This window comes from Monodelphis domestica, chromosome 5, assembly GCF_027887165.1.
Source record: "Monodelphis domestica isolate mMonDom1 chromosome 5, mMonDom1.pri, whole genome shotgun sequence".
Lineage (NCBI taxonomy): Eukaryota > Metazoa > Chordata > Mammalia > Didelphimorphia > Didelphidae > Monodelphis > Monodelphis domestica.
The window spans coordinates 141,226,236-141,242,505 of NC_077231.1; the positions used below are offsets into that span (position 1 = coordinate 141,226,236).

At 40.6% G+C, this 16,270-nt stretch overlaps 1 protein-coding gene across 2 annotated transcripts in view; it reads right to left on the bottom strand.

Annotated features, from left to right (window-relative positions):
• Positions 1-16,270, bottom strand: part of ITIH5 (inter-alpha-trypsin inhibitor heavy chain 5) — a 103,245-nt gene that overhangs the window by 42,448 nt on the left and 44,527 nt on the right. The gene's annotated exons all lie outside the window — the stretch shown is intronic.

Genomic DNA, 16,270 nt, shown 5'->3' on the forward strand with positions numbered 1-16,270 from the left:
AAGGGAAGGGAAGGGAAGGGAAGGGAAGGGAAGGGAAGGGAAGGGAAGGGAAGGGAAGGGAAGGGAAGGGAAGGGAAGGGAAGGGAAGGGAAGGGAAGGGAAGGGAAGGGAAGGGAAGGGAAGGGAAGGGAAGGGAAGGGAAGGGAAGGGAAGGGAAGGGAAGGGAAGGGAAGGGAAGGGAAGGGAAGGGAAGGGAAGGGAAGGGAAGGGAAGGGAAGGGAAGGGAAGGGAAGGGAAGGGAAGGGAAGGGAAGGGAAGGGAAGGGAAGGGAAGGGAAGGGAAGGGAAGGGAAGGGAAGGGAAAGGGAAGGGAAGGAAAGGGAAGGGAAGGGAAGGGAAGGGAAGGGAAGGGAAGGGAAGGGAAGGGAAGGGAAGGGAAGGGAAGGGAAGGGAAGGGAAGGGAAGGGAAGGGAAGGGAAGGGAAGGGAAGGGAAAAAGGAAAAAGGAAAAAGGAAAAAGGAAAGGAAGAAAAAGAAATTTGTAAAAATATTCCCACAGAAAGCTTTCCCTAGCTTTACAACCTTTATACCTCTCTACCTTTGGAAGGATGAAGAAAATAAACATATCACATTAACATTCTCTTCCTCACCCTGTAAAGGTCTGAGACCTCTCCAAATTCTTAAAAGAAGAGAATAACAATAAAAATCCATTTTTTCTTGCCAGTCTGGAACTCCTGCTACTTCTCTCATGTTGTTTTCTCTCTCTCTCTTTGGCTCTTTTTATCTCTCCCCAAATCCCTCCCATCCTTTTCTGGCCTTTTGGAATTACATACTCAAGGGCAGCAGAATTTCTTTTTATCACACTACAGGTGCACATATTATGTATCTTCTCAAGATCTCAAGTCACAAACATCCTGTGGAAATAAACAGAATTCACACCCAAATAAAGCTGTCACCACCAGCTGAAGATAACACTTTCTAAGTATCTGTCCCTGTCCATTACAGCAGAAAAATGCATAGAGCAGACATTATTTATACCCTTGAGAAGTTTTATGCTCCAAAACAGCACTGATATTTGTAAATATGTGGAAGACATAAACAAGACTAAATCATATCAAACTAATTCAAAATAACTGTGACTAGCTACTTGTATGGGACATGAGTTTAGTCTTTCAATTCCTCAAGCATTAATAGCCACAGACTGTGTGTAAGGCTCTAGGGATTTCTTCTAGACCCATGTTGGTAAATCTGTGGCACATGTGCTAAAGTGAGCTGCTCCCCTCCCCTTCTCCACACATGCCTCAGGACATTTTTTGCTTCACTTGCCCCTCTTCCCAGCAGCCCAAGGGGAGTGCCTCCTCTCTCCCCAGTCTGGGGTAAGGTGAGGGGTTCACATGTGGCATGAGGGTTGCTGTTTGGGCACTTGGTCTCTTAAAGGTTCACCATCATTGTTCTAGATGATCCTGAAATTTCAGCATTGTAGTATAAAGAAAATCCCCACTAAGGCAGGTTGGTAATTGTCCTGAAATCTGGAGACACTGAAGAATTCAATGACTTGCCCAGGGTCACTTAGCTAGCATATATCAGTGGCAGGAACTGAACTCACATCCCCCTGACTCTGAAACTAGCTCTCTATGCCACACTACCTTGAAAATCCTCTTCTCTTCTCTGTGTGGAAATAAGACAGACTGTGTAAACTGAATCAACAAGATTTGGGGACTAATTGGGTGGGGAGTAAATGGGCTGAAAGATAAGGGAGAGTTGAGGATGATTCTGAGGTTGTAAACTTGGATGCCTGAAAGAGCAGTGCACATGACAGAAATAGGGATGCCTTCAGGAGGGGAAAGTTCAAAGGGGACATTGAGGACAGAAGATAATACATTGTCTTCTTGAATATGTTGAGTTTGAGATGCCAAAGAGACATCCAGGTAGAGCTATTTGGCAAGGGGTTGTTCACTAGAATTTAGGGTAGAGAAGTAGGTTTGCATTTTTAGATTTGGTAGTTATTTTCAAAAAGATTATCATTGAACCCATAGGAGTTGATATCGCCCCAAAAATGTGAAGAAAGGGTAGATGGCCCAGGACAGACTTTGGGGGGACACCTGGTCACTAGGGTTTCATGTTTAGAAAGATGGCGTTGGGAAAAATGAAAGGGGCAGCTCCAGTTTGCCCTGGGAAAATTCCTCTACATGCTAACATTCAACTGGATTCAATTTCAACAAACATTTATTGTTTAGAGTGAACAGAGCACTATGATGAGTTCTGGAGAAGATGCAAAGCTTAACTAAGGCATCACAGTGCCTCCAGCTCAGAACAGAGATGATATACAAATACAGATTATTAACTATAGACCATGTTAGTATATGATGAGTGCTTTAGAGAGATGAGAAATAAAAGAGGGGCCAGGTAAGCAGCAATGATTTTTATAATTTCTTGTCTTTTCTTCCAACTAGAGTTTCCATCCCAAAGTGAGTATCAAAACATCCTTAGCATCATCCTCAGTAAATTGATCTTATCTCCAGTCAGGGTTCCCTGTTCAGCTTCTATGTAATGAAGTGGCAAAAGAAACAGCCAAGGAAGCCTCCAAAACCATTCCCCTCTTGGTCCTGTATTTGGAAACATTTAGCACTGACTGATGTCAAACACTGGCCTAGTGCCACTGGGCTTGAATTAGAGGAAACTGAATTAGAGGAAACTTTGTCGGGTGGTTATGATGTTTGTTTAGCTGCTGGCATCCTTAGGGATCCTTAAATAGTGCATGCTCAAGGCCTGGAGAAGGATTGGCCGAGCTTTCCTACTGATGTTTCTTCCCACTGTGCCTAATGCTGTTTGAGGAATAGGTTATTGGGTTTGGAGTTTGGACTTTTTTTTCATCTCTCTGTGAAATATTTGGATCTCTTCACCGGCCTCTTTTCTTAACAGTTGCTGCAGGTTTCTTATGGCCTTGTAAGGCCACAGCTGCAACTTATCCTTAAGTGACCTGAAGAATGGCTCGACAGTGGGACCCCTCTGTTCCTCTATGTGTTTTTTGAGTGCCTCCCCCATGTTACCCCCACAGGGGACCTTGGCCTGAGCTGTGGCTACAGTGAATTAACTCTTTGCAGGCTAGCCCCTTCCACATAGCTAGTCTGGTAAGCTATATTTGGGAGCTCTGGAGTCTTTTGAGAAGAGAGTGTTAGTAAATACTAGTGAATGTAAGCTGCCATTTTTGTACAATGTGTTTAAGGCTAACAGAACCACATTTAGACATCTTCCAGGACTTACAGTCCAGTGTGAGAGACAGACATTTCATACAGATCCTAGGAAGCCTAATCAAGCAGAGGGTGGTCTTATAGTACATTATATATATATACAAGCACCTAGCTGGTACATTGGATAGAGCACCAAGTCTGAAGTCAAGAAGATCTAAGCTCAAATCCAGCCTAAGCCACTTACTGTGGTACCCTGGACTTAACCTTTATTTGTCTCAGTTCCTCATATTAAAAAAGGAGACACACTGGAGAAAGAAATGGCAAACCACCTCTGTATTTTTTTCCAAGAAAGCCCCAACCAATAAACCATATAGTCATGTACAATTGGACACAATTGAACCACTGAACAACAATAACAGCAATATGTACATGAAGTTAGACCATACCTGAACAGTATAGTTTTCACATAAAGTCACATGCTATTGGTGATTTACTAAATGCTAGTCTGATTATCAATACCATCATTGATTTTTGCATTTATAGCTCCACAAGAAAGGAATAATAGTCCCTCCCCACTAGCTGGTAATGTTGATCCCCCCAATAAATCAATATACACTTATTATAGTCTCAAATTGGAAAGTATCTTCACAAGGTACAGAGCTAGTTTACTAGGCAAAATAGGAAATTTAAATGGGAAAGAGTGAATTGGAAATCCACATTCTATGGACCTATTTCAAAGAGGCAGGACACAAAAGTGGATCAATACTACATCTTTATTTTCACTAACTTCTAATATTTCATTTTTCCTTCAATTATTTAAAAATATTATTCTGAGACAGGATTCAGAGAATACCAAACTACCAAAGAGGTCTAAGACACCAAAGAGGTTCAGAATTCTTGGACTAGACAATCTCTAAAGACCTTTCCAGTTCTAAATTTTGATCCCATGCAATAAAACTATAAAATTTTTGGTCTGGACTTGTGATTTCTTTGGCAAATGGAACTCCTAGTAAGGAAAACTCTCTACCAAAGCAAATGAGCAGCTAATCTGCAATTTATATCTTGATGGAATTTTCTAGAACACTGAGAGATTAAGTATTAATTAATTAATTAATTAATAAGATCAGGATTACATAGGCAGTATGTATAATAGGTGGAACTGATTTTCCTGATTTTCAAAGCTAGCCCCCCCACTCTCTCTCTCTCTCTCTCTCTCTCTGTTTCTGTGCCTGTCTCTTTGTCTGTCTGTGTCTCTCTGTCTCTGTCTCCCCCCACCCTCCACATTCTAGGCTATCTCTGTTTAAAAAAAAAAAACACAAAATAATTTTTGGTTAAAAGGCAGCAGCAGCTATAGAGAGCTAAAGAGAGCAGTCACTATAACCCTGCCCTGAAGAGCTAAATGAAATTTCTCTAACTCTTCTTGTTCAGAATAATTAAGGAAGAGCGACTGAAGGAGAATGTAAAAATTCTTTTACTGGAGATCTTTAAAAACACAGGGTCTCTGACTCAGTGGATTGAGAGCCAGGCCTAGAGACGGGAGGTACTAGGTTCAAATCTGACCTCAGACACTTCCTAGCTGTGTGACTCTGGGCAAGTCACTTGACCCCCATTGCCTAGCCCTTACCACTCTTCTGCCTTGGAGCCAATACATAGTATTGATTCCAAGATGGAAGGTAAGGGTTTATTAAAAAAAAAAAACACACACAGGGTCTTAAAGGGAATGGGGAATTCATCTTAAGTGGCAAAGCGTCGCCCATCTGCCAAGAAGCAGAGGTTTGAGTCTAGAAACAGGAGAGTAGAAAAGATGACCTCTAACCTGAGCTTTTGAACACTTCCTAGGATTATATTAAGCTATACCAAATTTTGACTGAGAACTATTTGATGATAATTAATCCCACTTCTCAGATATGCATTCCTTAGGTCAAAAGGTTTTTCCTTTAAAAAACACAGTCATGGAAGTTAATCCTAGTTCTGCATTTGATTTATTATTTATACTTAAAACAAATCTCTTAATCTCTCTGTCTCACATTCTCTATCTATAAATGTAGGGATTTTAATGATTTACCCTTTTCTTTTAGGGCACAGCAAAAAAAGATTACACCATCTCCTGGGACGATTCCTTTGCCCATAGAAGGCACCAGAACTGATACAACTGGAGGGATAATTCATTCCTTCATCTCTCTTCTCTCAACAGTCACTATTAGGCTATTGCTCATATACTTCCCCCTGCCCACATTATGGTCACTGACCATGGTGGTGGGTCCTGCTACAGTGGTGGCCCATGTACCCTAATTTTAGGGAATTATTACTTCAAGGACTGAACCCAAATGGTAACATTGCCCTCCATTCTGTTGGCACAGCCCTGGAAGGGAAGAATATGCTACTGTTGTAACCAACAACTAAATGGCCATCATTAGCTTTAAAAGCAGGAAGATATTACATAATAAAGGCTTCAGCATGAAGCATCAGGAGAGCTGGTGAAAGATCCAGTTGTCCGTACCATACTTCTCACAGTCCTCATGAAGCAGATCTTTTCAAATATTTTTGTATCTGCATCAGACAAGGTCTAAATGGGAAGGGATTCTGACAGCAGTGGCATTTGTGTTACAATTCTTGGCTTGTTGTGCAAAGAGAAAGGAAAAGCTATGACATCATATGTGAAAGCCTAGTTCAAAGGGGATTGACGTGTTAGGCATTATTATCATTTCTGCACACTAAGAGTCCTGTTTAGCCCGGCCACTCTCATTTAAACCAATAGCTTTTGAATTTTGATATAAGTTTCCATATGGTCCATAATCTACTCTGAAAACTATTGTATTCATAGAAGGGACCAAAATTGGGATGGCTGGAGGGGCCAGCTCCTTCCACAACTGACTTTGTCTTAAGCACCTAAAAGACAGCCTTGCATTTTATATGCGTATATTAAATAGCTTTTTATTTATTAGTGGTCATTGCACTGAATTACATTTGTCTGTCCAATCTCCTCCTCTATTTACATTGAACAACAGAAAAAGTAAAACATTTAAAACCTTAAATGTAAGAGCCATTCCCCAGTTGATAAATGGGCAAAAAATATGACAAGAGTTTTCAGATGAAGAAATCAAAGCCATATCAGGTATATGAAAAAAAAATGCTCAAAATCACTACTGATTAGAGAAACGCAAATCAAAACAATATCATCTCATACCCATCAGATCGGCTAAAAGGACAATGGGGGGGGGTTGAAAAATGGATACACTAATATACTGTTGGCAAAAACAGTTGATGTGAACTGATCCAGTCATTTAGGAGAGCAATTTGGAAACCAGAAAAAATATAAAACTATACTTTTGGACCCAGAATAACCCAAGGAAATTGGGGAAGAAAAATGTTCCAAAAATCTTTATAGCAGTTCTCTTTTTGGTGGCAAAGAACTAGAAATCATTTGAGGAATGACCAAACAAATTGTGGTATATGATAGTGATGGAATACTACTGCAGCAGATTCATCATTTTTTAAACTTGGAAAGCATAACATCTTAAATGTGATAAGGAATAGTGAAGAAAGTAAAACCAAGAGAACATTATATACAGTCACAGATTTAATTTTTGAAGAATAACTTGTGAATATTTACCTCCAAAGAAAGAATTAAAAGATGGAAAAAAAAGACATTATATATATATATATACATATATACATATTTATCTGTTTGCCATATGATGCCTTCTATGGGGTAAGGAGGAGAGGGAGGGACTGATTTTCTTGGAAATAAATTCTATTAATAAAAATTTTTTAAAACAACAACTTTATATATGGAGACAGCTAAGTGACTCAGTGCTTAGAGAGAGCCAGGCATGGAGATTAGGAGGTCCTGGCCTTAATTCTAACCTCAGACATTTCTTAGCTGTGTGACATTAGGCAAGTCACTTCACCCCCATTGCCTAACCTTACCACTCTTCTGACTTAGAACCAATACTTAATATTGATTCTAAGACAGAAGATAAATATATTTTTAAAACCACTATACTTGTGGTGGCATATATATATATATATATATATATATATATATATATCCATCTTTCTTGAGCCACAGAAAAGTAATATGACCATCCTGAACAAAAGTGAAACAATACAGCTTTCTAAAAACAATCCCGTCGTGAAGGCCAGAATAGTTGAATATTGAGGATATGCCCCGGTGCTTAGAGGTTAACTTACACTTTTTTAAAAAATTCAATTCAGCTAACAATAATAATAAATAATTTTTGAACTGCCCTCCATGTCTCTATATTTCACTGGTACATAAAATGTATAAACAAGTTAAATATGAGATATTTGAGGAAGAAGAAAGCACTATCGCCTGGAATTCAGGAAAAGCTTCTAAGAGAGATGGCAGCTGACACTGGAAGGAATTTCCAGATTAATTGAGGCAGAGATGAGGAAGAAGGGGGATTCCACACTCAAGGATAGCCTATGCAAAAGCCTGGAGTTTGAAAGTAAGGATCAGCAAGTAGGTCAGTTGAGCTGGCAGGCAGAGAGGAAGCAGCTAGGTGGCTCAGTGCGTAGAGTACTGAGTCTGGCATCAGGAAGACTTCAAGAGTTCAAATGTGACTCAGATACTTACTAGCTGTGTGACCCTGAGCAAGGCACTTCACATCTGTTTGCCATAAGCCACTGGAGAAGGAAATGGCAAACCATTCCATTATTTTGCATAGTCCTGGCATGCTATGGTCCACAGGGTCACAAAGGGACACAATGGAACAATAAAAGACTATACGATGGGAAGAGTCAGTAAACCTTTACTGCATGCTATGTCTTAAAAGCTCTACTAGCACTGCTATTCGTACATAGATGACAAACTTAATAAATGGTAATTGAGTGAATAAATAAGTGCTTCTGCCATTCTGCTATTACCATCTCCTAATGATTTCAGATTCAGACAGCTCAATGGTACAGTGGATAGAGTTCCAGGTCTGGAGTCAGAAACACCTGAATTCAAATTCAGTATCAGCTACGAGCTATGTGACCCTGGGCAAGTCATTTAACCCTATTTGCCTCCATTTCCTCATCTGTAAAATGAACTGGAGAAAGAAATGGCAAACCACTCCAGTGTCTGCTGAGAAAACCCTAAATGTTGTTACAAAGAGTCAGACACAACTGAAACAAATGAATAACAAAATGACTTTTTTAATGAGAGGTAACAAGACATAGTACACAGAGAGCCTGGTTTGCAAGAGGAAGATCCAGGTTCATTTCCCGCCTCTTGTCATATACTAACCTGGTGACCTGGCTTTCCTTTGAGCTAGACTGTGATTTTTCTCCACTATATTCCCATCACTACAACCCCAGTCACCAGTTCTTAATTAAGAACATAATATTCAGAATAGGCATTCATGCATTTTAGAGCCATTTTGCTCTTGAAAACAAAGGGAGGGGGGTAAAAATTCTTACCTTCTGCTGAGAATCAATAATGTGTATTGGTTCCAGGCAGAAGAGCAACAAGAGCAAGGCAATGGGGATTAAGTGACTTGCCCAGGGTCACACAGCTAGGAAGTGTCTGAGATCAAATTTGAACCCAGGACCTCCCATCTCTAGGCCTGGCTCTCTATCCACTGAGCCACGTAGCTGCCCCCAGAAGCAGAGAATTTTAAAAACATTAAAACACCAAAACAAGGAATGAACAGTGAGTTTCAGGACTGTGTATTGGGCACACTGCCCTGGCCAGTTTGAGCACCTGTCGGACCGACACATAAAAGTGTGGTGAGAAAAGACCTCAGAGGCTACCTAGTCCAATCCATTGATTTCAGAGACTAGGACACTGAGGGCAGAGACTTAAAGCTTGGGCAATTAAAAATTAAATAAATAAATAATAGTAAATACAAATTAAAGAATTGGTCATTAACCCCCCCCCAGACTATCAAAGTGCTGTTGATGATGTTGATTATTATTTGGCATGTGATGGAAGAGGAAGATGCAGCCCCCAGTTGTACAATATGGGGTAGGTAGAGGGCAGAGCATGGATGGAGAGCTAGAGTAGTGCTTTGAATGAATAAATTACCCAAAGATTAGTGGTGCAAAGTGAGGATAAAAGGAGAATAGTAGCAGTAAAAGAGTGAGAGTGTACAAGTGAAGAGAAATCAAGGATCTCAGAGACCCAGGAACTTGTGGAAGAGCCTGGGTTTGATGACTACACATGTGAAATCTATACCAGACTGCTTATTGTCTCAGGTAGGGGAGAGAGATAGGTGAGGAGGGAAGGAGGATAAGAAGGAGGGAGAGAATTTGGAACTCACAATTTCTTTTTCAATGTCTATCTAAAAATAGTTTTTACTTGTAATTGGGGGAAAATAAAATTTAAAAAAAGAAGAACTTTTGCCTCTAGGATCAAACACAGAATCTTCTGTTTGGCTTTTAAAAACATTTATACAGTGGATAGAAAAACCAGACCTAGAGAGGAAAGGTCCTAGGTTCAAATCTGGCCTCAGACACTTCCCATCTGTGTAAGCCTAGCAAATCACTTAGCCCCCATTGCCTAACCCTTATCGCTCTTCTATTTTGGAACCAATAAACAGTATTAGTTCTAAGTCAGAAGGTAGGGTTGTTTGTTTGTTTGTTTGTTTGTTTGTTTGTTTGTTTGTTTGTTTTTCTAAATAAAATAAAAACCTTTATACCCTGGCCCTTCCTATTCCTGTTTTTTTACACCTTTTTTTACCTTTACACCTTTTTACAACTTATTCCTCTCTGTGTCCTCTGAGATCCAGTGACAAAGGCACTTTTGTTGTTCCTCATAATAGACAGTCCATCTTCTGATGCCAGGAATTTTCACTGGCTGTCTCCCATGCCTAGAATTCTCTCTGTGTCCACTTCTTTACTTCCTCCTGGTTTCCCTTGCTTCCTCCAAGTCTCAGCTAACATCCTACAAAAAGTCTTTACCCATCCTCTTTGATATTAGTCTTCTCTCAAAGATTTTCTCCAATTGATCCTGTAAATATCTTGTTCGTACATAGCTAGCGGCATGTTTTCTCCCCATAACATTGCAAATGAGTTTTATTTTTCCTCCTTTCTTTGTATCTCCAGCACTTAGCCTAGTGCTTGGCATGAAGTAGTTGTTTAATAAAAGAGGGTTGGTTGGCGAGTCAAATGTGGAAAAGTTAGTACCATGGAAAAGTGGAAGTTGGTGCGCCCCAGTGGTGCCCTTGAGATTTGTGTGGCTCTGGGGTCCAAGGCCTTCCCACACACCAATACTGAGGAAGCAGTGTGGACAGAATCCTAGTAGTCTACACAAGGAAAGCAGATTAATGCGAGTGTGAATAGGTTCTTACCCTTTATTCTCTCAGCCTTGCCTTGGCTGACCCAGCCTTGAACCTGCACTTTGTCCCCATAATCATCACCTCCCACAGTAAGGCAGGGCTGGGAATACAGTAACAGGCTCCAGCCCCAATCTTTACTTTTTTTCACTAGGCCATGTGTCCCTCTCTCAAGAATACAAAGTCAGGACTTTTTGCCATCGAGTGTTTTTCTTTGTTCTACAATTCCTCCGCCTTGCCTCCTGTCCCCTGAAAAGACAATCTATTCTTTCTCTGTTTGCTACATGCTCAGGGCCATGGCTCTCTCTCCCCCCTTCAGTTCCCTTTTCAATGTTGCTTTTTGTTTCACTGAGAGAATGTGGGACAAAACAAATACTGACCAAATTCAAGTAAAAAATGCTGGGCGATTCCAGATAAAAGGGGCCCTTACCTGTGCCAAGGAGGACAGAGTTTTGATAGCACTGTTCTTGACGCTTGAATGCTCTCTTCAATGATAAGAACATTGGTTAAATTTCCCCTCCTGTAAATCAGGCTTGGACACTTGGCAATAGTAATGGCACATGTTCTGTGATTATTCAACAACACAGGAAAAATCACCAGGGGAATGCCAAGACGCATAAGAAGAGACTAAATATTTACAACGGTCCTCCCTCCTTTTCTTGGGCCCTTCATACAGATTTGGGGGGCAGGGACTACATAGACATTAGGGTACTTCAACTACAAACTATAGGTGAATAAGACTTGCAGTTTAAGTTAAAATAATGCTCCCCCCCCCGCCCCCGGTGTTATGAAACACTCCCTAGTTTTCTTCACGTACCATTGGATGTGTCACTATCTTGGCATTAGGGTGGAAGGCACTGGTGAAAACAATTGTCTAAAAATCTTGTTTTGTTTCTTAATTACCTTACACTAACTCTCGAGCTTCTTGTGAGTCATGATGTATTAATATTCTCAACTTGGCAAGTGAAAAATATTTCACATTACTGTCCAAATAGAACTAAAATATACCAGCCATAAACACAAATTAAGTTGTGGTCAGCTGAACGTCCCCTCTCTTCCTTGCACCTCAAAAATTATGGGTCGCTGAGACTGGCCATCCCAAACACCCAGTGAGATGACAGCTTTGTCCATAAATGTGTTCATCTACCAGGAGCCCAAACCTGTTTGGTTATCAAACAAATGTTGGATAGTATTCAATTCTGACTGGGAAGAACATTTGTTCTTTCACTCCCCACATCAGCTGTCTGGTTTTCCCTTGGCCAACAGAAGCCTGGGAAAAGAGCCTAAAGATTCATATTAGTAACTGGGGCAAGGAGTGGGCCTGGTAAAGTAGCCACTAAAGAAAGGAAATATGTCAAATCATATATAGGAGGGTTTTTTTTTCCAACTGAAGGAATAAGGTGAGAATAAGAGATGGGAAGGAAGAGAAAGAATGGTCAAAAGGAGGAAAGGCACAAGGTGTGATTCCACAACTGGGAGAAGTAATGGAAGCATTCACCAAGACAACTACCATCACTTAGGGAGGGGAGAACTCTTAGTTGGTGAGTGGGGGGTAGGGAATGAAGTAGAAGAAGCATTTGACCCTCTAGGTAAAGTGCCAGTAATTCTACTCCAGTTATGACTGTGCTTCAATATTTTTTTAAACCCTTCTGTTTTGGCATCAAATCAGGGTCACACAGGTAAAGCATCTGAGCCAAATTTGAACCCAGGACCTCCTCCTCTACCCACTGAACCACCTAGCTGCCTTTCAGTATTAAAAACCTGAAGACTCTCAGGCCAGTCAGCCTCTAATTTAATGAGGCATCTTTAGCATATAAAACCTTTGTGTTCTTATAAGTTTTCTCACATCGGTTGGAAAATTGTCAATTAATTATTGACTATTCCTGCCTTAGCTCCTGTTCAAATTATCCTCTTTTTTACCACTCCACTATGACTCACATCTCAATTATCATCAAAGACCTCCTTCCAAAATCCAAAGTCCTTTTTCCAGTCCTCATTTCTCTCTCCCTCTGGGGCAATTTACCCTGATTTTTCTTCCTTTTTTATTTTTCCCCAATTACATGTAAAAATAATTGTTAACATTTATTTTTAAAATGTTTGAGCTCCATATTCTCTCCCCTCCCTGAAATTGTTGCTTAATCTTTCTATTCCATTCCATATTATATCCCAAGTTTCTGTTCCACTACAGTGTCTTCCCTCTCCTGATTCTCTCCAACTGTTTTCCATCTGTCTTCCTCCTTTAACCCAAATAATGTTCAGTCTTTGGACCTCTGTTCTTGTCTTGCTCTTGTCTATTGTCCTCAATGAAACCATTATTTCAGTCTCAAAACATTGATGTTACTTCTTACTTTTCTCTTTCATTCATCCCTCATATTTAATTCCCTAACAGGATCTCCCTTTGAAAGATCTTTCATCCATCAATTCCTCATCTTTCTATTTTGACTTGTTATTCAGTCGTGTTTTACTCTGTGTGTGACTCCATTTTTTTGTGACTCCATTTGGCAAAGATCCTGGAGTGGTTTGTCATTTTCTTCTCCAGCTCATTTTACAAATAAGGAAACTGAGGCAAACAGAGTTAAGTAATTTCTCCAGGGTCATACAGATAGTATTTAACTCAGGTCTTCATGACTTCAGGCCCAAAATTCTGTCTGTTATACCACCTAGCTGCCACTATTCCATCCAAAGCCTGACCACTTCTCATCAGGTTCACTTAAATAGCCTCCAAACTTCTCCACCTGGCTTTAGTTTTCCCCCTACTCTAATCTATTCAATATACCACTGGAAGATTAAACTTGTTAAAAAAATTTTATTTTCATTATATTGGTTATCTGTTCAAAAATTGTTCTCAGTTTCCATCAGCATAAAATCCTAAATCTTCATGATTTAAAGATTCTACATCATTTAAGGCCATCTACTTCTACAACTGTTACACCCCAGTCCTACTATCTCCTTATTTTCCTGGGAATACATTCCTGTCTATGGGCAACTGGGTAGCAGAGTGGATATTGTGCCAGACCTGGAATCATAAGGATTCATCTGCCTAGGTTCAAATCTGCCTTCAGACACTTCCTAGCTGTGTGACCCTGGACAAATCACTTAATCTTATTTCCCTCAGTCTCCTAATCTGTCAAATGTGCTAGATAAAGAAATGGTAAACCACTCCAGTATCCTTGCCAAGAAAACTGCAAAAGGAGTCACAGAGTCAGACACAACTGAAAACAACTAAACAACAACATTCCTAGCCTTGTGTCTTTGGTCATACTGACCACTCAAGGCAACATGGTATAGGGTAGAGAGCACAGAATTTGAAATCAGAATACCAGGATTCTAATTCTGGCTCTGATACGTGTGGTTTGTGATCTTGGGCAAGGCAATTAAATTCTCTTGGCATACAATTCCTCTTCTATAAGATAAGAGGGTGCCTACCTGATGTCTGAGGTCTCTTCCATCTATAAACCTAGAATTAAGTATGAAGACTTCTTTTATTTGTCACTTAAAGCCTTTCACAATCTGGCTTCCCAATCTACCTTTCCAGACTTTCTTATTGTCCTTCTTGCTATTTCTCTCACTCCGTATGTCAATTTCCATCTGTCTTTGCACAGGATGCTCATTGTGCCTAGAAAGCATCTCTCTTTCCTTCAATTATTAGAATTCCCAGTTTCCTTCAAAACTCAGATGTCACCTTCTCGAGGATGCCTTTTCTGAATCACCTTATTTCTAGTAACTAATCCTATCCCAAGTTTTGTTGTTGTTCAGTCATTTTTCACTCTCTTTGGCATTTTCTTTTTTTTTTTTAAACCCTTACCTTTCATCTTGGAGTCAATACTGTGTATTGGCTCCAAGGCAGAAGAGTAGTAAGGGTTAGGCAATGGGGGTTAAGTGACTTGTCACACAGCTAGGAAGTGTCTGAGGCTAGATTTGAACCTAGTACCTCCCATCTCTAGGCCTGGTTCTCAATCCACTGAGCTACCCAGCTGCCCCCACTTTGGCATTTTTTTTGGCAAAGATACTGGCATGGTTTGCCATTTCTTTCTCTGGCTCATTGTACAGATGAGGAAACTGAGACAGAGTTAAGTGAGTTATCCAGGGTCATCTAGCTAGTGCATGAGGCTGGATTTGAACTCAGATCTTCCTGACTCTAGACCTGGCATTCTATTCACCAAATAATTCATCCTGAGCTAACTTATTTTTATTTTATATATATTTTGTATAAATTTATAATGTGTGTACATGCCATCTCCCTGAGAGAATGTTAAGTTCCTTGAAGGCAGGAATGATTTCATTTTTGTCTTTAAATCTCTGTTGCCTAATAAATGCAATGTCTCACACACTAGATACTTATAAATACTTCTTGATTGACTAATTATTTTTTTTTCTCTGTCATTCAAGAAGCAAGGTGTCTCCAGCCAAATAATATCAGCTAATTGTTCTCCTATTCAGAGCATTTTTGGCTGCCTCCCAATTCTATGAAGAAACTACAGGACTTGAATTCAAAAAATCATGTTACCATTGCTAAAAAGCAATTTCTTTGAAATTAAAAACTCAGATCTGTGCTAATGGACTAAGAGAAAAAGAATTTTGTTCTCTGTCTCTCATGCATTCTTACTTCATGTCTCTGAATCATAGCTGGGAGCCATCAGCTATTTCTACCGCTTACAAAGTGTCTGAAGTCCCAGTTCTCCATAGTTGCGATATGTTTCTACAACACAGATCTTTTGGTGGCCAAGTGTTGACAGAGGCATTCACTCTCCTCTGATGAGTTGCTGTCAACTGGACTGACCTCAGATTACACTCCAATTAGTCATTGCCCTGGAGAGCAAGATTAGAACAAAGGCAGGGGGTGGCTATGCTTCTCTCTCTTCTTGTGGGCTCATTTTCAGATGTTTACGCAAAGACCAACAAACCTGACAGTTAATAGGGGGTGGGGGTGGGGGGGTAAAGAGAAGGAGGTAACAGTGCTAAAGTCATAAGAATGACTCTGCAAGATATTTGTGTAGTGCCAATTTTTGGTGGTTCTCAAAAGAATTTTCAAGTAACTTCTCATTTATCTTCATACCCCTTCAACTCTCCCACTTTCTTATCTCCTTCATTTGTCTATTCAACAAATTCTCTCCTAAGTGGATCAGACAAACATCCACTGGGCCCCTTCCAAGTGCTGCTCTTGCTCCTGTGGATTCTTCCAAGCCAATAATGCACACCTCCAACAGCTTCCTAGGACATAGCTGATTTTGTTTTGGAGAAAATAAGAGTGGGACAGAAATTCTTTGAGAAGGACAAAACAGCCGAGTATGGAGAGGCAAATGTGTAATTCCTGCTATAAGAAGGTGGAGGCTGGCGAATCTCTAGAGCTAAGCTCATTGGGTATCCACACACTAAGCTAAACTTTAATATGGTACACCTCTAGAAGTAGATGTGGAGGACTGAGGGTGGGTAAGAACAAGGAGGGCCGCCAGATTACTTGAGGGGAGCCCAACTTGTCCAAGACAGAAACAGAGCAAGGCAAAGCTCCCCTGATGATCTGATTGGCACACATCCATGAGTAACCCCTAGATATACAGTTAAAGAACAGAGAACAGGGGAGTGAAGGGGAGAGGAGAGGAGAGGACAGGACAGGACAGGACAGGACAGGACAGGACAGGACAGGGCAGGAGAGGAGAGGAGAGGAGAGAAAAGGAGAGGAGAGGAGAGGAGAGGAGAGGAGAGGAGAGGAGAGGAGAGGAGAGGAGAGGAGAGGAGAGGAGAGGAGAGGAGAGGAGAGGACAGGACAGGACAGGACAGGAGAGGAGAGGACAGGACAGGACAGGACAGGACAGGACAGGACAGGACAGGACAGGGCAGGAGAGGAGAGGAGAGGAGAG